Source organism: Coregonus lavaretus, assembly GCF_964263955.1.
Source record: "Coregonus lavaretus genome assembly, contig: HAP1_SCAFFOLD_4839, whole genome shotgun sequence".
In the NCBI taxonomy this organism is placed as follows: domain Eukaryota; kingdom Metazoa; phylum Chordata; class Actinopteri; order Salmoniformes; family Salmonidae; genus Coregonus; species Coregonus lavaretus.
Genome location: NW_028164483.1, coordinates 11750 through 32500, shown reverse-complemented (window position 1 = coordinate 32500; position 20751 = coordinate 11750). Strand labels below are relative to the sequence as shown.

Sequence of the window (20751 nt, the reverse complement as noted above, 5' to 3'; positions counted from 1 at the left end):
AGGCCCTGATTAGTGGGGAAGAATGACTGGTGTCCCAGGTCTAAATCAGTCCCTGATTGGTGGGGAACAATGTGAACAAACAGCAGTGGAACTGGCTTCCAAGTCCAGATTTGAATTGGACTAGAGGTTGGCGGTCTGTAGTTGTACACTACAGAGAAGTACACTCCATTCAAGAACACTTTCCACATTTGATATGAGGTTTTTAATAGTGTTATGATTTCATGTGATAATAGTATCATGGGGACCAGGTTAGAGTTACTAGATAATTGGCTTGGTGCCACGGAGTCTACATTCCGTTATGTCAAAGGAGATTACTGATGTTTATGATAGCATGGTCGACGGACAGGATATAGTGACTTGGGGGTTAAAGGGTAATAACAGCAAAGAACGGGAGTGCCCGTGATGAGTGGATCTTTGTTCTGGAGTGAGGGAGATGGTAGAGGCAAAGCTCTGTCCTTCTGTTATAACTAACCATGGTACCATATTAAATATTTAATGTGAACCCCCCCCCCATCAAAATTGTCTTCAGTATATTCTGATATCCTTGATCACTTGATACCCTAGAAACTCATCATAACAACATTCTATCACTTCATGGCAGTTGTAAAGAACCCAGGGGTGTAGGGTGAAGTCGCCCCTAATGATGAAGGTCAGGATTGGGGAAGAGGAAGCTGGTCCTAAATCTCTCCACCCCGGAGCGGGTAAGAGTGTCCTGTCACATGACTAAATGGCTCCAGTGTTTATGACCTGAGAGCTGAGAGAAACTCCTCTGTCACTGGGACATTTACATGCATTCATTATATCTCTCTCTCTCTCTCTCTCTTTCTCTCCACCAAATCGCTCTCGCTCTATCTTCCCCACTCTCTCTCTCTCTCTCTCTCTCTCTCTCTCTCTCTCTCTCTCTCTCTCTCTCTCTCTCTCTCTCTCTCTCTCTCTCTCTCTCTCTCTCTCTCTCTCTCCCTCCCTCCTCTCTCCATGCCTCCTCACGCCCTCCTCTCTCTCTCTCTCTCTCTCTCTCTCTCTCTCCCTCCTCTCTCCATGCCTCCTCACGCCCTCCTCTCTTTCTTTCTCTCTCTCTCTCTCTCTCTCTCTCTGTCTCTGTCTCTCTGTCTCTCTCTCTCCCTGACTCTCTCTCTCCCTGACTCTCTCTCTCTCTCTCTCTCTCTCTCTCTCTCTCTCCTCTCCATGCCTCCTCACACCCTCCTTCCTCCCCCTCTCTCTCTCTCTGTTCCTGTCTTCTCTCTGTAATGACTCCCTTGCTGCATCATTATCACCTTCACTCATTAAAAAACAACATGATGACACACACACACACACACACACACACACACACTGTCACGATCGTTAGAGTGAGTGGACCAAGGCGCAGCGTGATGAACGAACATACTTTATTTAAAGAGAGTAAACACTCGAACAAAACAATAAACGATACCGTGACGTCCAAAAGTACAAACCAAAAGGAACAAACCAACTGGAACAAGATCCCACAACTATTGTGGGAAAACAGCCTCTATAAATATGGCTCCCAATCAGAGACAACCAGCAACAGCTGACACTCGTTGCCTCTGATTGGGAACCACTCGGGCCAACACAGAAATACAATACATAGAATATACACACCCTGGCTCAACATATAGAGTCCCAGAGCCAGGGTGTGACAATACCCCCCCCCTAAAGGCGCGGACTGCGACCGCGCCTAAACATAAACAAACCAGGGGAGGGCTGGGTGGGCATTCCTGCTCGGAGGCGGTTCCGGCTCCGGGCTCTCCCACCACCCTCCAATAATACCCCCGTAGCGTCCCTGGTCCGGTCTGGCCCCGCTGGCTGGAGGTGGACTGGACATCGTAGGAGCGGATTGCTTAGGCTCCGGTGTGGAGCAGCTGACCGGTACCTGACCAGGCACCGGTGACCCAGGCACGGGTTGTGCCGGACTGACGACGCACACCCCTGGCTTGGTGCGTGGAGCAGGAACGGGCCGGACCGGGCTGACGATGCGCACCCCTGGCTTGGTGCGTGGAGCAGCAACGGGCCGGACCGGGCTGACGATGCGCACCCCTGGCTTGGTGCGTGGAGCAGGAACGGGCCGGACCGGGCTGACGACTCGCACCCCTGGCTTGGTGCGTGGAGCAGGAACGGGCCGGACCGGGCTGACGACTCGCACCCCTGGCTTGGTGCGTGGAGCAGGAACGGGCCGGACCGGGCTGACGACGCGCACCCCTGGCTTGGTGCGTGGAGCAGGAACGGGCCGGACCGGGCTGACGACGCGCACCCCTGGCTTGGTGCGTGGAGCAGGAACGGGCCGGACCGGGCTGACGACGCGCACCCCTGGCTTGGTGCGTGGAGCAGGAACGGGCCGGACCGGGCTGACGACGCGCACCCCTGGCTTGGTGCGTGGAGCAGGAACGGGCCGGACCGGGCTGACGACGCGCACCCCTGGCTTGGTGCGTGGAGCAGGAACGGGCCGGACCGGGCTGACGACGCGCACCCCTGGCTTGGTGCGTGGAGCAGGAACGGGCCGGACCGGGCTGACGACTCGCACCCCTGGCTTGGTGCGTGGAGCACGGGCCGGACCGGGCTGATGACTCGCACCCCTGGCTTGGTGCGTGGAGCAGGAACGGGCCGGACCGGGCTGACGATGCGCACCCCTGGCTTGGTGCGTGGAGCAGGAACAGGCCGGACCGGGCTGGCGACGCACACCGTAGGCTTGGTGCGAGTGGCAGGAACAGGCCGGGCCGGGCTGGCGACGCACACCGTAGGCTTGGTGCGAGGAGCAGGAACAGGCCGGGCCGGGCTGGCGACGCACACCGTAGGCTTGGTGCGAAGGGCAGGAACAGGCCGGGCCGGGCTGGCGACGCACACCGTAGGCTTAGTGCGAGGAGCAGGAACAGGCCGGGCCGGGCTGGCGACGCGCACCGTAGGCTTGGTGCGAGTGGCAGGAACAGGCCGGGCCGGGCTGGCGACGCGCACCGTAGGCTTGGTGCGAGGAGCAGGAACAGGCCGGGCCAGGCTGTGGAGACGGATAGGAGGCCTGGAGTGAAGAGCTGCCACAACCCGTCCTGGCTGAATGCCTACCTTCACACACTCTGTGTGAGGCATCAGCACAGGACGTACAGGGCTGTGTACCCGTACTGGCATAACAGCACGTGACACTGGCGCAGGATATCCGGGACTGAGGAGAGGCACTGGAGACCACGAGCGCTGAGCCGGCACACTCCGTCCTGGCTGCATGCCCACCTTCGCACGACACGTGCGGGGTGCTCGCACAGGACGTACCGGACTATGCCGGACCACTCGTGGCACAGTACGCAGCTCCGCATACCGCGGAACCTGCCCAGTCTCATGCTGCCATGCCTGAGTACGGGGAGTTGGCTCTGCTCTCCATCCAGGCTCCGCCAACCTGCCTTCTGGCCCCCCAAACCCGGTGGCCTCCTCTCCTAATCTCCCAATTCGCCCTGTGGCAGCCTCCTGCTGCCCAGTCGCCCATGCCGTGTGCCCCCCCTAAAAATTTTCTGGGGTTGCCTCTCGTCCGTCCGACGACGACACTGTTGACGCCGTTGCTCCTCTCTCGCCAGGGCCTTAATCTTAGCCCATGGCCCTTTGCCCCCGAGCATGTCCTCCCAGGACCACGATTTGCCCACCTGGGCCATCGCCAACCTCTCCAGCTCCTTTCCCGGCGCTTCCTCCCATGTCCAGGCCGCCTGCTCCTGGACACGCTGCTTGGTCCTGGTATGGTGGGATCTTCTGTCACGGTCGTTAGACGGAGTAGACCAAGGCGCAGCGTTGCAGGCAAACATATTTATTTAAAGAGAGTAAACCCTCGAACAAAACAACAAACGATACGTGCAGTCCTACGGTACAGACCAAAAGGAACAAACCAACTGGAACAAGATCCCACAACTATTGTGGGAAAACAGCCTCTATAAATATGGCTCCCAATCAGAGACAACCAGCAACAGCTGACACTCGTTGCCTCTGATTGGGAACCACTCGGGCCAACACAGAAATACAATACATAGAATATACACACCCTGGCTCAACATATAGAGTCCCAGAGCCAGGGTGTGACACACACACACACACACACACACACACACACACACACACACACACACACACACACCTGTAAAGAGGAGGTGTTTAACCATTGAGGGTTTTGACCAGATATATTGTAGTATATATAGGGAATAGGGTTCTGACCAGATATACTGTAGTCTATATAGGGAATAGGGTTTTGATCAGATATATTGTAGTCTATATAGGGAATAGGGTTTTGACCAGATATATTGTAGTCTATATAGGGAATAGGGTTTTGATCAGATATATTGTAGTCTATATAGGGAATAGGGTTTTGACCAGATATATTGTAGTCTATATAGGGAATAGGGTTTTGACCAGATATATTGTAGTCTATATAGGGAATAGGGTTTTGATCAGATATATTGGTCTATATAGGGAATAGGGTTTTGACCAGATATATTGTAGTCTATATAGGGAATAGGGTTTTGATCAGATATATTGTAGTCTATATAAGGAATAGGTTTTTGACCAGACATATTGTAGTCTATATAGGGAATAGGGTTTTGATCAGAAATATTGGTCTATATAGGGAATAGGGTTTTGACCAGATATATTGTAGTCTATATAGGGAATAGGGTTTTGACCAGACATATTGTAGTCTATATAGGGAATAGGGTTTTGACCAGATATATTGTAGTCTATATAGGGAATAGGGTTTTGACCAGATATATTGTAGTCTATATAGGGAATAGGGTTTTGACCAGACATATTGTAGTCTATATAGGGAATAGGGTTTTGACCAGATATATTCTAGTCTATATAGGGAATAGGGTTTTGACCAGATATATTCTAGTCTATATAGGGAATAGGGTTTTGACCAGATATATTCTAGTCTATATAGGGAATAGGGTTTTGACCAGATATATTATAGTCTATATAGGGAATAGGGTTTTGACCAGACATATTGTAGTCTATATAGGGAATAGGGTTTTGACCAGATATATTGTAGTCTATATAGGGAATAGGGTTTTGACCAGATATATTGTAGTCTATATAGGGAATAGGGTTTTGACCAGATATATTGTAGTCTATATAGGGAATAGGGTTTTGACCAGATATATTGTAGTCTATATAGGGAATAGGGTTTTGACCAGACATATTGTAGTCTATATAGGGAATAGGGTTTTGACCAGATATATTGTAGTCTATATAGGGAATAGGGTTTTGATCAGATATATTGGTCTATATAGGGAATAGGGTTTTGACCAGATATATTGCAGTCTATATAGGGAATAGGGTTTTGACCAGATATATTGTAGTCTATATAGGGAATAGGGTTTTGATCAGATATATTGTAGTCTATATAGGGAATAGGGTTTTGACCAGATATATTGTAGTCTATATAGGGAATAGGGTTTTGACCAGATATATTGTAGTCTATATAGGGAATAGGGTTTTGACCAGATATATTGTAGTCTATATAGGGAATAGGGTTTTGACCAGGGTGACGATCTCCTTCCAGAGAGACATCAGGGACTGTAACATACTCTGTTTCATGGAATCATGGCTCTCTCCGGACATACTGTCCCCATCCATCCAGCTAGCAGGGTTCTCTGTCCATCGCGCGGACAGGAAAGAAAGAACTCTCCCGGAAGAAGAAAGGTGGAGGTTCATATTTCATGATTAACTACTGATGGTGTGATTGTGGTAACGTACAGGAACTCAAGTCCTTTTGTTCTCCCGATCTGGAATACCTCACCATCAAATGCCGACCGCATTACCTCCCTAGTGAATTGTCTTCGGTCATCGTCATGGCCGTGTATATTCCCCCGCAAGCCAACACCGCAACAGCTCTCAAAGAACTACACTGAAAATCGCATTGAAAATCATGACGTTTTATCAACACATCGCCTGCGCTACTCGCTCATCATGAATTCTTGACCATTGCTTCTCCCCCTTCTGGGACGGCTACAAGGCTTCCCCCGCCATCCATTTCGGTAAATCAGATCATGCCTCCATTCTGCTCCTCCCTTCCTATAGGCAGAAACTTAAACAGGAAGTATCCGTGGTAAGAACTATTAAACGTTGGTCTGACCAATTGGAATCTATGCTTCAAGATTGAGGCGCCGATGTGGGCCTCCGCCGCTCACGAGGACAGTGAGCTCTCGTTCTCCGTGGCCGACGTGAGCAAGACATTTAAGCATGCTAACCCTTGCAAGGCTGCCGGCTCAGACGGCATCCCAAACCGTGTCCTCAGAGCATGTGCAGACCAGCTGGCTGGAGTGTTTACGGACATATTCAATCTCTCCCTATCCCAGTCTGTTGTCCCCACTTGCTTTAAGATGTCCACCATTGTTCCTGTACCCAAGAAAGCGAAGGTAAATGAACAAAATGACTTTTTCATATTAGCACTCACTTCTGTCATCATGAAGTGCTTTGAGAGGCTAGTTAAGCATCATATCACCTCTACCTTACCTGACACCCTAGACCCACTACAATTTGCATACCGCCCTAACAGATCCACGGATTACGCAATCGCACCGCACACAGCCCTATCTCACCTGGACAAGAGGAATACCTACAATCTTAGAAAAAAGGGTTACAAAAGGGTTCTTTGAGGAGGGATAGGGTTCTACCAATAACTGTTTTGATCTGAAGAACCCTTTTTGGAAGACAAGGGTTCTTTGTAAGGCAAAAGGTTCTACCTAAAACCTTTAACATCCTAAGAACTGTTTTTGGAAGAAAGGGTTCTTGATGATTATTTGGCAGGTAAGAAGGATTCTACATAGGACCATATATAATATTTCCAAGCATGTTCTATTGCAGGGAGATTTTCTGAATTGTTTGTTTTACTGTAATATTTGTGTTTTTTGCATGTACATTGCTTGGTTAGTGAATGTTATGCTACACAAAGATAAGTAACATTTTCTAAACTAATCCAAATATGGATTTATATAGCACCCGTTACAGAGATGGTTGATCCAGTTTAGATGATTGAGGTAGTCTCAGTATTCAATCTTCCCTACCCTCGGCAGTCGTTCTGAATGCAGGCTGCAGGTGATTCCACTTGCTAGATATCCTGCCTCTGGCTGGATTCCAATAGGAATCACACATTACTTTGCAAGGCAGCATAATGTGACTAGTAGGTCTGATGAGGCCAGTAAACCAGGAGGTTCCTAACACCGCTGTGTTGGGGTATAATTAGACCCTCAACAAAAGGCCTTGTGATATATATGTATTGTATTTCCATAAATAATAACATGTTAAAGGCTAATAAGGCTGGTGGAACCGTTCAGAGGGTTCTAGAAAGAACCCTCCAAAGATAAAATGGTTCTCGGTAGAACCCTTCACAGACGGTTCCAGGAAGAACCTTTAAATGATAAAATGGTTCTCGGTAGAACCCTTCACAGACGGTTCCAGGAAGAACCTTTAAATGATAAAATGGTTCTCGGTAGAACCATGTACAGGGGGTTCTTTGAAGAACCCTACATAGAAGGTTCTAGATAGAACCCTCTACAAAGGGTTCAACCCAGCACCAAAAAGGGTTCTTCTGTGGGGACAAACCGAAGAACCCTGTATGATTCTACTTAGCACCCTTTTCTTCTAAGAGTGTATGTAAGAATGCTGTTCAACTACAGCTAAGCCTTCAACACCAGAGTTCCCTTCAAGCTCATCATTAATCTCCGGGCCCTGGGTCTGAACCCCACCCTGTACAACGGAGTCCTGGACTTCCTGACAGGCCGCCCCCAGGTGGTGAAGGTAGGAAACAACACCTCCACTTCGCTGATCCTCAACACTGGGGTCCCTCAAGGGTGTGTGCTCAGCCCCATCCTGTACTCCCTGTTCACCCATGACTGTGTGGCCACGCATATCTCCAACTCAATCATCAAGTTTGCAGACGACACAACAGTAGTAGGCTTGATTACCAACAATGACGAGACCACCTACAGGGAGGAGGTGAGGGCTCTGGGAGTGTGGTGCCAGGAAAATAACCTCTCACTCAACGTCAACCAAATGAATGAGCTGATCGTGGACTTCAGGAGACATCAGAGAGCATGCCCACATCCACATGGCCCCTAAGACCATCAATAACTTCTACAGATGCACCATTGAGAGCATCCTGTCGGGCTGTATCACCACCTGGTACGGCAACTGCACCGACCGCAACCACAGCGCTCTCCAGAGGGTGGTGCGGTCTGCCCAACGCATCACTGGGTGGGCACACTGCCTGCCCTCCAGGACACCTACAGCACCCGATGTCACAGGAAGGCCAAAAAGATCATCAAGGACATCAACCACCCGAGCCCCTGCCTGTTCACTCCGCTATCAACGATATTATAACCGCGATTGATAATAGACAGTACTGTGCAGCCATCTTCATCGACCTGGCCAAGGCTTTCGACTCTGTCAACCACCGCATTCTTATTGGCAGACTAAATAGCCTTGGTTTCTCAAATGACTGCCTCGCCTGGTTCACCAACTACTTCTCAGATACAGTTCAGTGTGTCAAATCGGAGGGCCTGTTGTCTGGACCTATGGCAGTCTCTATGGGGGTGCCACAGGGTTCAATTCTTGGGCCGACACTTTTCGCCGTGTATATCAATGATGTCGCTCTTGCTGCTGGTGACTCTCAGATCCATCTCTACGCAGACGACACCATTTTGTATACATCTGGCCCTTCATTGGACACTGTGTTAACAAACCTCCAAACGAGCTTCAATGCCATACAACAATCCTTCAGTAGCCTTCAACTGCTCTTAAACACTAGTAAAACTAAATGCATGCTATTCAATCGAACGCTGCTGGCACTCGCCCACCCGACTAGAATCACCACTCTCGACGGGTCTGACCTAGAGTATGTGGACAACTACAAATACCTAGGTGTCTGGTTAGACTGTAAACTCAACTTCCAGACTCACATAAAGAATCTCCAATCCAAAGTTAAATCTAGAATCGGCTTCCTATTTCGCAACAAAGCCTCCTTCACTCATGCTGCCAAACATGCCCTCGTAAAACTGACTATCCTACCGATCCTTGACTTCGGCGATGTCATTTACAAAATAGCCTCCAACACTCTACTCAGCAAATTGGATGTAGTCTATCACAGTGCCATCCGTTTTGTCTCCAAAGCCCCATACACTACCCACCACTGTGACCTGTACGCTCTTGTTGGCTGGTCCTCACTACATGTTCGTCGTCAAACCCACTGGCTCCAGGCCATCTATAAATCACTGCTAGGCAAATCCCCGCCTTATCTTAGCTCATTGGTCACCATAGTAGCACCCACCCGTAGTCTGCGCTCCAGCAGGTATATCTCACTGGTCATTCCCAAAGCCAACACCTCCTTTGGCCGCCATTCCTTCCAGTTCTCTGCTGCCAATGACTGGAACGAATTGCAAAAATCTCTGAAGCTGGAGACTCTTATCTCCCTCACTAACTTTAAGCATCAGTTGTCAGAGCACCTTACCGATCACTGCACCTGTACACAGCCCATCTGAAATTAGCCCACCCAACTACCTCATCCCTATATTGTTATTTATTTTGCTCTTTTGCACCCCAGTATCTCTATTTGCACATAATCTCTTGCACATCTAGCATTCCAGTGTTAATACTATTGTAATTATTCTGCACTATAGCCTATTTATTGCCTTACCTCCATAACTTGATACATTTGCACACACTGTATATATATTTTCTGTTGTATTTTTGACTTTATGTTTTTTACCCCATATGTAACTCTGTGTTGTTTTTATTGCACTGCTTTGCTTTATCTTGGCCAGGTCGCAGTTGTAAATGAGAACCTGTTCTCAACTGGCTTACCTGGTTAACTAAAGGTGAAATAAAAAAATAAAAAATCATCTAGAAGGCGGAGACAGTGCAGGTGCATCAAAGCTGGGACCGAGAGACTGAAAAACTGCTTCTATCTCCAGGCCATCAGTCTGTTAAATAGTCACCACTAGCCGGCCTACGCCCAGTACTCTGCCTTGAACTTAGTCACTGTTACTAGCCGGCTACCAACCAATACTCAACCCTGCACCTTAGAGACTGCTGCCCTATGTACATAGTCATTCAACACTGGTCACTTGAATAATGTTTACATACTGTTTTACCCACTTCATATGTATATACTGTATTCTAGTCATGGTTCATCCTATATAACTACTGCTGTACACACCCTTTATATTCATATACTGTCCATACACACCATTATATATACTGAACAAAAATATAAACGCAACAGTTTCAAAGATTTATCTGAGTTACAGTTCATGTAAGGAAATCAGTCAATTGAAATAAATTCATTAGGCCCTAATCTATGGATTTCACGTGACTGGGAATACAGATGTTGGACACAGATACCTTCAAACAAAGGTAGGAGTGTGGATCAGAAAACCAATCAGTATCTGGTGTGACCACCATTTGCCTCATGCAGAGCGACACATCTCCTTCACATGGAGTTGATCAGGCTGTTGATTGTGGCCTGTGGAATGTTGTCCCACTCCTCTTCAATGGCTGTGCGAAGTTTCTGGATATTGGCGGGAACTGGAACACGCTGTCGTACACGTCGATCCAGAGCATCCCAAACGTGCTTAATGGATGACATGTCTGGTGAGAATGCAGGCCATGGAAGAACTGGGACATTTTCAGCTTCCAGGAATTGTGTACAGATCCTTGCGACATGGAGCCGTGCATTATCATGCTGAAACATGAGGTGATGGCGGCGGATGAATGGCACGACAATGGGCCTCAGGATCTCGTCACGGTATCTCTGTTCATTCAAATTGCCATCGATAAAATGCAATTGTGTTTGTTGTCCGTAGCTTATGCCTGCCCATACCATAACCCCACCGCCACCATGGGGCACTCTGTTCACAACGTTGACATCAGCAAACCACTCGCCCACACAACGCCATACATGTGGTCTGCGGTTGTGAGGCTGGTTGGATTATCTTGGCAAAGGAGAAATGCTTACTAACAGGGATGTAAACACATTTGTGCACAAAATGTTAGAGAAATAAGCTTTTTTACTCTCTCTCTCTCTCTCTCTCTCTCTCTCTCTCTCTCTCCCTCCCTCGGTCTCTCTCAGCTCTGTAGTGAATGGGTCAACAGTGGAATTCTGGGTAAATGATTACACTAGATAAATTATATAATGTGTCTGTAATGACCCTCGGAATCACAGGCATTTTACTCTCTGCACACACACACACACAGACACACACAGACACACACACAAAGACACACACACACACACAGACATACACACACACACACACACACACACACACACAGCCACACACACACACACACACACACACACACACACACACACACAGCCACACACACACAGACACACACACACACACACACACACACAGACACACACAGACACACACACAAAGACACACACACACACACAGACATACACACACACACACACACACACACACACACACAGCCACACACACACACACACACACACACACACACACAGCCACACACACAAAGACACACACACACACACACACACACACACACAGACACTCTCTTTCTGTGGTATGGCTGTATCAACATAGACTTTAGACTCAAAGGGAAGACCACAGTAGAATCACTGTATCAGTAGGAGGACTGGTCCAGAATCACTGTATCAGTAGGAGGACTGGTCCAGAATCACTGTATCAGTAGGAGGACTGGTCCAGCATCACTGTATCAGCAGGAGGACTGGTCCAGCATCACTGTATCAGTAGGAGGACTGGTCCAGAATCACTGTATCAGTAGGAGGACTGGTCCAGCATCACTGTATCAGTAGGAGGACTGGTCCAGCATGACTGTATCAGTAGGAGGACTGGTCCAGAATCACTGTATCAGTAGGAGGACTGGTCCAGCATCACTGTATCAGTAGGAGGACTGGTCCAGCATCACTGTATCAGTAGGAGGACTGGTCCAGCATCACTGTATCAGTAGGAGGACTGGTCCAGCATCACTGTATCAGCAGGAGGACTGGTCCAGCATCACTGTATCAGCAGGAGGACTGGTCCAGCATCACTGTATCAGCAGGAGGACTGGTCCAGCATCACTGTATCAGTAGGAGGACTGGTCCAGCATCACTGTATCAGTAGGAGGACTGGTCCAGCATCACTGTATCAGTAGGAGGACTGGTCCAGCATCACTGTATCAGCAGGAGGACTGGTCCAGCATCACTGTATCAGCAGGAGGACTGGTCCAGCATCACTGTATCAGTAGGAGGACTGGTCCAGCATCACTGTATCAGTAGGAGGACTGGTCCAGCATCACTGTATCAGCAGGAGGACTGGTCCAGCATCACTGTATCAGCAGGAGGACTGGTCCAGCATCACTGTATCAGCAGGAGGACTGGTCCAGCATCACTGTATCAGTAGGAGGACTGGTCCAGCATCACTGTATCAGTAGGAGGACTGGTCCAGCATCACTGTATCAGTAGGAGGACTGGTCCAGCATCACTGTATCAGCAGGAGGACTGGTCCAGCATCACTGTATCAGCAGGAGGACTGGTCCAGCATCACTGTATCAGTAGGAGGACTGGTCCAGCATCACTGTATCAGCAGGAGGACTGGTCCAGCATCACTGTATCAGTAGGAGGACTGGTCCAGCATCACTGTATCAGTAGGAGGACTGGTCCAGCATCACTGTATCAGTAGGAGGACTGGTCCAGCATCACTGTATCAGTAGGAGGACTGGTCCAGTATCACTGTATCAGTAGGAGTACTGGTCCAGCATCACTGTATCAGTAGGAGGACTGGTCCAGCATCACTGTATCAGTAGGAGGACTGGTCCAGCATCACTGTATCAGTAGGAGGACTGGTCCAGCATCACTGTATCAGTAGGAGTACTGGTCCAGCATCACTGTATCAGTAGGAGGACTGGTCCAGCATCACTGTATCAGTAGGAGGACTGGTCCAGCATCACTGTATCAGTATGAGGACTGGTCCAGCATCACTGTATCAGTAGGAGGACTGGTCCAGCATCACTGTATCAGTAGGAGGACTGGTCCAGCATCACTGTATCAGTAGGAGGACTGGTCCAGCATCACTGTATCAGCAGGAGGACTGGTCCAGCATCACTGTATCAGCAGGAGGACTGGTCCAGCATCACTGTATCAGTAGGAGGACTGGTCCAGCATCACTGTATCAGTAGGAGTACTGGTCCAGCATCACTGTATCAGTAGGAGGACTGGTCCAGCATCACTGTATCAGTAGGAGGACTGGTCCAGCATCACTGTATCAGTAGGAGGACTGGTCCAGCATCACTGTATCAGTAGGAGGACTGGTCCAGCATCACTGTATCAGTAGGAGGACTGGTCCAGCATCACTGTATCATATTGCTGCCAAACATGCCCTCGTAAAACTGACTATCCTACCGATCCTTGACTTCGGCGATGTCATTTACAAAATAGCCTCCAACACTCTACTCAGCAAATTGGATGTAGTCTATCACAGTGCCATCCGTTTTGTCTCCAAAGCCCCATACACTACCCACCACTGTGACCTGTACGCTCTTGTTGGCTGGTCCTCACTACATGTTCGTCGTCAAACCCACTGGCTCCAGGCCATCTATAAATCACTGCTAGGCAAATCCCCGCCTTATCTTAGCTCATTGGTCACCATAGCAGCACCCACCCGTAGTCTGCGCTCCAGCAGGTATATCTCACTGGTCATTCCCAAAGCCACACCTCCTTTGGCCGCCATTCCTTCCAGTTCTCTGCTGCCAATGACTGGAACGAATTGCAAAAATCTCTGAAGCTGGAGACTCTTATCTCCCTCAATAACTTTAAGCATCAGTTGTCAGAGCACCTTACCGATCACTGCACCTGTACACAGCCCATCTGAAATTAGCCCACCCAACTACCTCATCCCTATATTGTTATTTATTTTGCTCTTTTGCACCCCAGTATCTCTATTTGCACATAATCTCTTGCACATCTAGCATTCCAGTGTTAATACTATTGTAATTATTCTGCACTATAGCCTATTTATTGCCTTACCTCCATAACTTGCTACATTTGCACACACTGTATATATATTTTCTGTTGTATTTCTGACTTTATGTTTTTTTTTACCCCATATGTAACTCTGTGTTGTTTTTATTGCACTACTTTGCTTTATCTTGGCCAGGTCGCAGTTGTAAATGAGAACCTGTTCTCAACTGGCTTACCTGGTTAAATAAAGGTGAAATAAATAAAAAAATAAAAAAATATATATATATCAGTAGGAGGATCCTACGGTCCAGCATCACTGTATCAGAAGGAGGACTGGTCCAGCATTGTAGTGACTCCACAATACTAACCTAAATGACAGAGTGAAAAGAAGGAAGCCCGCACAGAATACAACTAAGGAAATACTGCAAAAAAATGTAGCAAAGAAAATATATTTTTGTAATTAATGCAAATCCAACACAACACCACTCTTCATATTTTCAAGCATGGTTGTGGCTGCATCATGTTATGGGTATGCTTGTCATCGGCAAGGACTAGGGAATTTTAAAAAAAATATAAAAATAAATTTAATAGATCTAAGCACAGGCAAAATCCTAGAAGAAAACCCGGTTCAGTCTGCTTTCCACCAGACACTGGGAGACAAATTCACCTTTCAGCAGGACAATAAAACACAAGGCCAAATAAAAACTGGAGTTGCTTACCAAGACGACATTGAATGTTACTGAGTGGCCTAGTTACAGTTTTGACATATATTGGCTTGAAAATCTATGGCAAGACTTGAAAATGTCTGTCTAGCAATGACCAACAACCAACTTGACAGAGCTTGAAGAATTTTTAAAAGAAAAATGGACAAATGTTGCACAATCCAGGTGTGGAAAGCTCTTAGAGACTTACCCAGAAAGACTCACAGCTGTAATCGCTGCCAAAGGTGCTTCTACAAAGTATTGACTCAGGTGTGTGAATACTTACGTAATCAAGATATAGAAATAAAAAATTAAAATAATTCTTCCTCTTTGACATTACAGAGTATTTTGTGTAGAGTGTTGACAAGAAATGACAATTAAATCCATTTTTGTAACGCGACAAAATGTATAAAAAGTGTGAATACTTTCTAAAGGGACTGTGTATAGTGCACTACTTAGGGTCTTGGTTAGTGCACTACTTAGGGTCTTGGTTAAAACTATTTAGCTTTTTAGGGAATATTCAACGAGTCAACACTGGAGATATTAGGTAAGGTGCTGGGGCCATTGCAGTATATAATTCAACGAGTCAACACTGGAGATATTAGGTAAGAGGCCATTGCAGTATATAATTCAACATGTCAACACTGGAGATATTAGGTAAGGTGTTAGGGCCATTTTAGTGCCCACAGTAGCAGTGGTAGTTTATCATTCAGCCATTTTACCTCACCCATCTGGTTGATGGTGCCACCCCTGGCAGCCATTTTGTGTCCTACCCCTCCTAGTTGCAGTGGGAGTGAATGGTTGAGTTCCTGCCCAACTAGATGCACAGGCATTGCATTGCATCAACCAATGGTTGTGTGCCAAGTAAATTATACCTATCCAGGTGTTGTAAGATTTGGCATGCGTCTGCAATATAGTCGGGGAGGAACTCAACCAATGTGAATTCAGCAGCCATGTTGTGTCCGAGCCCTCCCAGTTGCAGTGGAAGGGAATGTGAATGAGTGAAACTGGTAGTACCTCCAGACCACGCGTTGGGGCAGCCTGCCCAGGGCTCCAGCCAGTTTGTGAGCGATGTCCTCTGAGAGGTATTTGACCCCGGCGCCAAACGATACCACTACGAACCCATGCTCTGCCGTGTCACTCACCCACGACTCAAACTCCTGCATCACACACACAGAGACACACAGAGAGAGAGAGAGAGAGAGAGGAGACAGTTCAAATCTAGACATAGGACTATCTGTTGTCCAACACAACAACACACAGACACACACACACACCTAACACCCCGTGACTACCGTCTCCATGACTACCCCCTCCATGACTACTGTACCCACGACTACTGTATCTCTGGACTCTTTTTGCATCATCGTCAAACTTTATTGATATCAAACAGAGAACCAAACCATAACAGAATGTGATGTCACAGGCCAGCACGACAGTCACGTGATAATTCTACTTCCTGTCTGTCTCCCATGACCCTGGTTGACCCCTGAGTGAGGTGATAGTCCCCACCCCTCTCTCTGTGTCACAAGTTTCTCCTAGGTACATATCTAGGATCAGCTTCCCCTCCCCCAATCCTAACCATAAAAAAAAAAAAACGTTATTTAACTAGGCAAGTCAGTTAAGAACAAAATTCTTATTTAAAATGACGGCCTACCCTGGACCAATTGTGTGAAGCCCTATGGGGACTCACAATCACGGCCGGATTGCGATACAGCCTGGAATCGAACCAGGGGGGTTTGTAGTGACGCCTCTAGCACTGAGATGCAGCGCCTTAGACCGCTGCGCCACTCGGGAGTCGGGGAACCATTAGTGGGGGGAAATGAAGTGACGCCTCCAGCACTGAGATGCAGCGCCTTAGACCGCTGCGCCACTCGGGAGTCGGGGAACCATTAGTGGGGGGAAATGTAGTGACGCCTCCAGCACTGAGATGCAGCGCCTTAGACCGCTGCGCCACTCGGGAGTCGGGGAACCATTAGTGGGGGGAAATGTAGTGACGCCTCCAGCACTGAGATGCAGCGCCTTAGACCGCTGCGCCACTCGGGAGTCGGGGAACCATTAGTGGGGGGTCTGTAGTGACGCCTCTAGCACTGAGATGCAGCGCCTTAGACCGCTGCGCCACTCGGGAGTCGGGGAACCATTAGTGGGGGGTCTGTAGTGACGCCTCCAGCACTGAGATGCATTGCCTTAGACCGCTGCACCACTCGGGAGTCGGGGAACCATTAGTGGGGGGAAATGTAGTGACGCCTCCAGCACTGAGATGCAGCGCCTTAGACCGCTGCGCCACTCGGGAGTCGGGGAACCATTAGTGGGGGGAAATGTAGTGACGCCTCCAGCACTGAGATGCAGCGCCTTAGACCGCTGCGCCACTCGGGAGTCGGGGAACCATTAGTGGGGGGAAATGTAGTGACGCCTCCAGCACTGAGATGCAGCGCCTTAGACCGCTGCGCCACTCGGGAGTCGGGGAACCATTAGTGGGGGGGAAATGTAGTGACGCCTCCAGCACTGAGATGCAGCGCCTTAGACCGCTGCGTCATCTCGGGAGTCGGGGAACCATTAGTGGGGGAAATGGACCCAAGATCAACATCTAGGGATAACATTACCCTCCTCCCTGTGTCCTAAAGGGCATCCATAGGGGTCTAGGGATAACATTACCCTCCTCCCTGTGTCCTAAAGGGCATCCATAGGGGTCTAGGGATAACATTACCCTCCTCCCTGTGTCCTAAAGGGCATCCATAGGGGTCTAGGGATAACATTACCCTACTCCCTGTGTCCTAAAGGACATCCATAGGGGTCTAGGGATAACATTACCCTACTCCCTGTGTCCTAAAGGGCATCCATAGGGGTCTAGGGATAACATTACCCTACTCCCTGTGTCCTAAAGGACATCCATAGGGGTCTAGGGATAACATTACCCTCCTCCCTGTGTCCTAAAGGACATCCATAGGGGTCTAGGGATAACATTACCCTACTCCCTGTGTCCTAAAGGGCATCCATAGGGGTCTAGGGATAACATTACCCTCCTCCCTGTGTCCTAAAGGGCATCCATAGGGCTCTAGGGATAACATTACCCTACTCCCTGTGTCCTAAAGGACATCCATAGGGGTCTAGGGATAACATTACCCTCCTCCCTGTGTCCTAAAGGGCATCCATAGGGGTCTAGGGATAACATTACCCTCCTCCCTGTGTCCTAAAGGGCATCCATAGGGGTCTAGGGATAACATTACCCTCCTCCCTGTGTCCTAAAGGGCATCCATAGGGGTCTAGGGATAACATTACCCTCCTCCCTGTGTCCTAAAGGGCATCCATAGGGGTCTAGGGATAACATTACCCTCCTCCCTGTGTCCTAAAGGGCATCCATAGGGGTCTAGGGATAACATTACCCTCCTCCCTGTGTCCTAAAGGACATCCATAGGGGTCTAGGGATAACATTACCCTCCTCCCTGTGTCCTAAAGGGCATCCATAGGGCTCTAGGGATAACATTACCCTCCTCCCTGTGTCCTAAAGGGCATCCATAGGGGTCTAGGGATAACATTACCCTCCTCCCTGTGTCCTAAAGGGCATCCATAGGGCTCTAGGGATAACATTACCCTACTCCCTGTGTCCTAAAGGACATCCATAGGGGTCTAGGGATAACATTACCCTCCTCCCTGTGTCCTAAAGGGCATCCATAGGGGTCTAGGGATAACATTACCCTCCTCCCTGTGTCCTAAAGGGCATCCATAGGGGTCTAGGGATAACATTACCCTCCTCCCTGTGTCCTAAAGGGCATCCATAGGGCTCTAGGGATAACATTACCCTACTCCCTGTGTCCTAAAGGACATCCATAGGGGTCTAGGGATAACATTACCCTCCTCCCTGTGTCCTAAAGGGCATCCATAGGGGTCTAGGGATAACATTACCCTCCTCCCTGTGTCCTAAAGGGCATCCATAGGGGTCTAGGGATAACATTACCCTCCTCCCTGTGTCCTAAAGGACATCCATAGGGGTCTAGGGATAACATTACCCTCCTCCCTGTGTCCTAAAGGGCATCCATAGGGGTCTAGGGATAACATTACCCTACTCCCTGTGTCCTAAAGGACATCCATAGGGGTCTGGTCTAAAGCAACATTACCCTACTCCCTGTGTCCTAAAGGGCATCCATAGGGCTCTAGGGATAACATTACCCTCCTCCCTGTGTCCTAAAGGGCATCCATAGGGCTCTAGGGATAACATTACCCTCCTCCCTGTGTCCTAAAGGGCATCCATAGGGGTCTAGGGATAACATTACCCTCCTCCCTGTGTCCTAAAGGGCATCCATAGGGGTCTAGGGATAACATTACCCTCCTCCCTGTGTCCTAAAGGGCATCCATAGGGGTCTAGGGATAACATTACCCTCCTCCCTGTGTCCTAAAGGGCATCCATAGGGGTCTAGGGATAACATTACCCTCCTCCCTGTGTCCTAAAGGGCATCCATAGGGGTCTAGGGATAACATTACCCTCCTCCCTGTGTCCTAAAGGACATCCATAGGGGTCTAGGGATAACATTACCCTCCTCCCTGTGTCCTAAAGGGCATCCATAGGGGTCTAGGGATAACATTACCCTCCTCCCTGTGTCCTAAAGGACATCCATAGGGGTCTAGGGATAACATTACCCTCCTCCCTGTGTCCTAAAGGGCATCCATATGGGTCTAGGGATAACATTACCCTCCTCCCTGTGTCCTAAAGGGCATCCATAGGGGTCTAGGGATAACATTACCCTACTCCCTGTGTCCTAAAGGGCATCCATAGGGCTCTGGTCTAAAGCAACATTACCCTACTCCCTGTGTCCTAAAGGGCATCCATAGGGGTCTAGGGATAACATTACCCTACTCCCTGTGTCCTAAAGGACATCCATAGGGGTCTAGGGATAACATTACCCTCCTCCCTGTGTCCTAAAGGGCATCCATAGGGGTCTAGGGATAACATTACCCTCCTCCCTGTGTCCTAAAGGACATCCATAGGGGTCTAGGGATAACATTACCCTACTCCCTGTGTCCTAAAGGGCATCCATAGGGGTCTAGGGATAACATTACCCTACTCCCTGTGTCCTAAAGGGCATCCATAGGGCTCTAGGGATAACATTACCCTCCTCCCTGTGTCCTAAAGGGCATCCATAGGGGTCTAGGGATAACATTACCCTCCTCCCTGTGTCCTAAAGGGCATCCATAGGGGTCTAGGGATAACATTACCCTACTCCCTGTGTCCTAAAGGGCATCCATAGGGCTCTAGGGATAACATTACCCTCCTCCCTGTGTCCTAAAGGGCATCCATAGGGGTCTAGGGATAACATTACCCTCCTCCCTGTGTCCTAAAGGGCATCCATAGGGGTCTAGGGATAACATTACCCTCCTCCCTGTGTCCTAAAGGGCATCCATAGGGGTCTAGGGATAACATTACCCTCCTCCCTGTGTCCTAAAGGACATCCATAGGGGTCTAGGGATAACATTACCCTACTCCCTGTGTCCTAAAGGGCATCCATAGGGGTCTAGGGATAACATTACCCTACTCCCTGTGTCCTAAAGGGCATCCATAGGGGTCTAGGGATAACATTACCCTCCTCCCTGTGTCCTAAAGGGCATCCATGGGGGTCTAGGGATAACATTACCCTCCTCCCTGTGTCCTAAAGGGCATCCATAGGGGTCTAGGGATAACATTACCCTACTCCCTGTGTCCTAAAGGGCATCCATAGGGGTCTAGGGATAACATTACCCTCCTCCCTGTGTCCTAAAGGGCATCCATAGGGCTCTAGGGATAACATTACCCTCCTCCCTGTGTCCTAAAGGGCATCCATAGGGGTCTAGGGATAACATTACCCTCCTCCCTGTGTCCTAAAGGGCATCCATAGGGGTCTAGGGATAACATTACCCTCCTCCCTGTGTCCTAAAGGGCATCCATAGGGGTCTAGGGATAACATTACCCTCCTCCCTGTGTCCTAAAGGGCATCCATAGGGGTCTAGGGATAACATTACCCTCCTCCCTGTGTCCTAAAGGGCATCCATAGGGGTCTAGGGATAACATTACCCTCCTCCCTGTGTCCTAAAGGACATCCATAGGGGTCT

The 20751-nt window shown here is 48.8% G+C and overlaps 1 pseudogene across 1 annotated transcript in view; it reads right to left on the bottom strand.

Moving 5' to 3' along the window:
• The window catches only part of LOC311116972 (2-hydroxyacylsphingosine 1-beta-galactosyltransferase-like), a 20902-nt pseudogene extending 4928 nt beyond the window's left edge, over positions 1-15974 (bottom strand). Inside the window, exons 1-2 of the transcript in view lie at positions 15966-15974; positions 15688-15830 (exon numbers count right to left, since the gene is read on the bottom strand). The product of the transcript in view is annotated as a 2-hydroxyacylsphingosine 1-beta-galactosyltransferase-like (transcript). The remainder of the gene's footprint in view (positions 1-15687; positions 15831-15965) is intronic.
• Positions 15975-20751: the final 4777 nt, after the last annotated feature.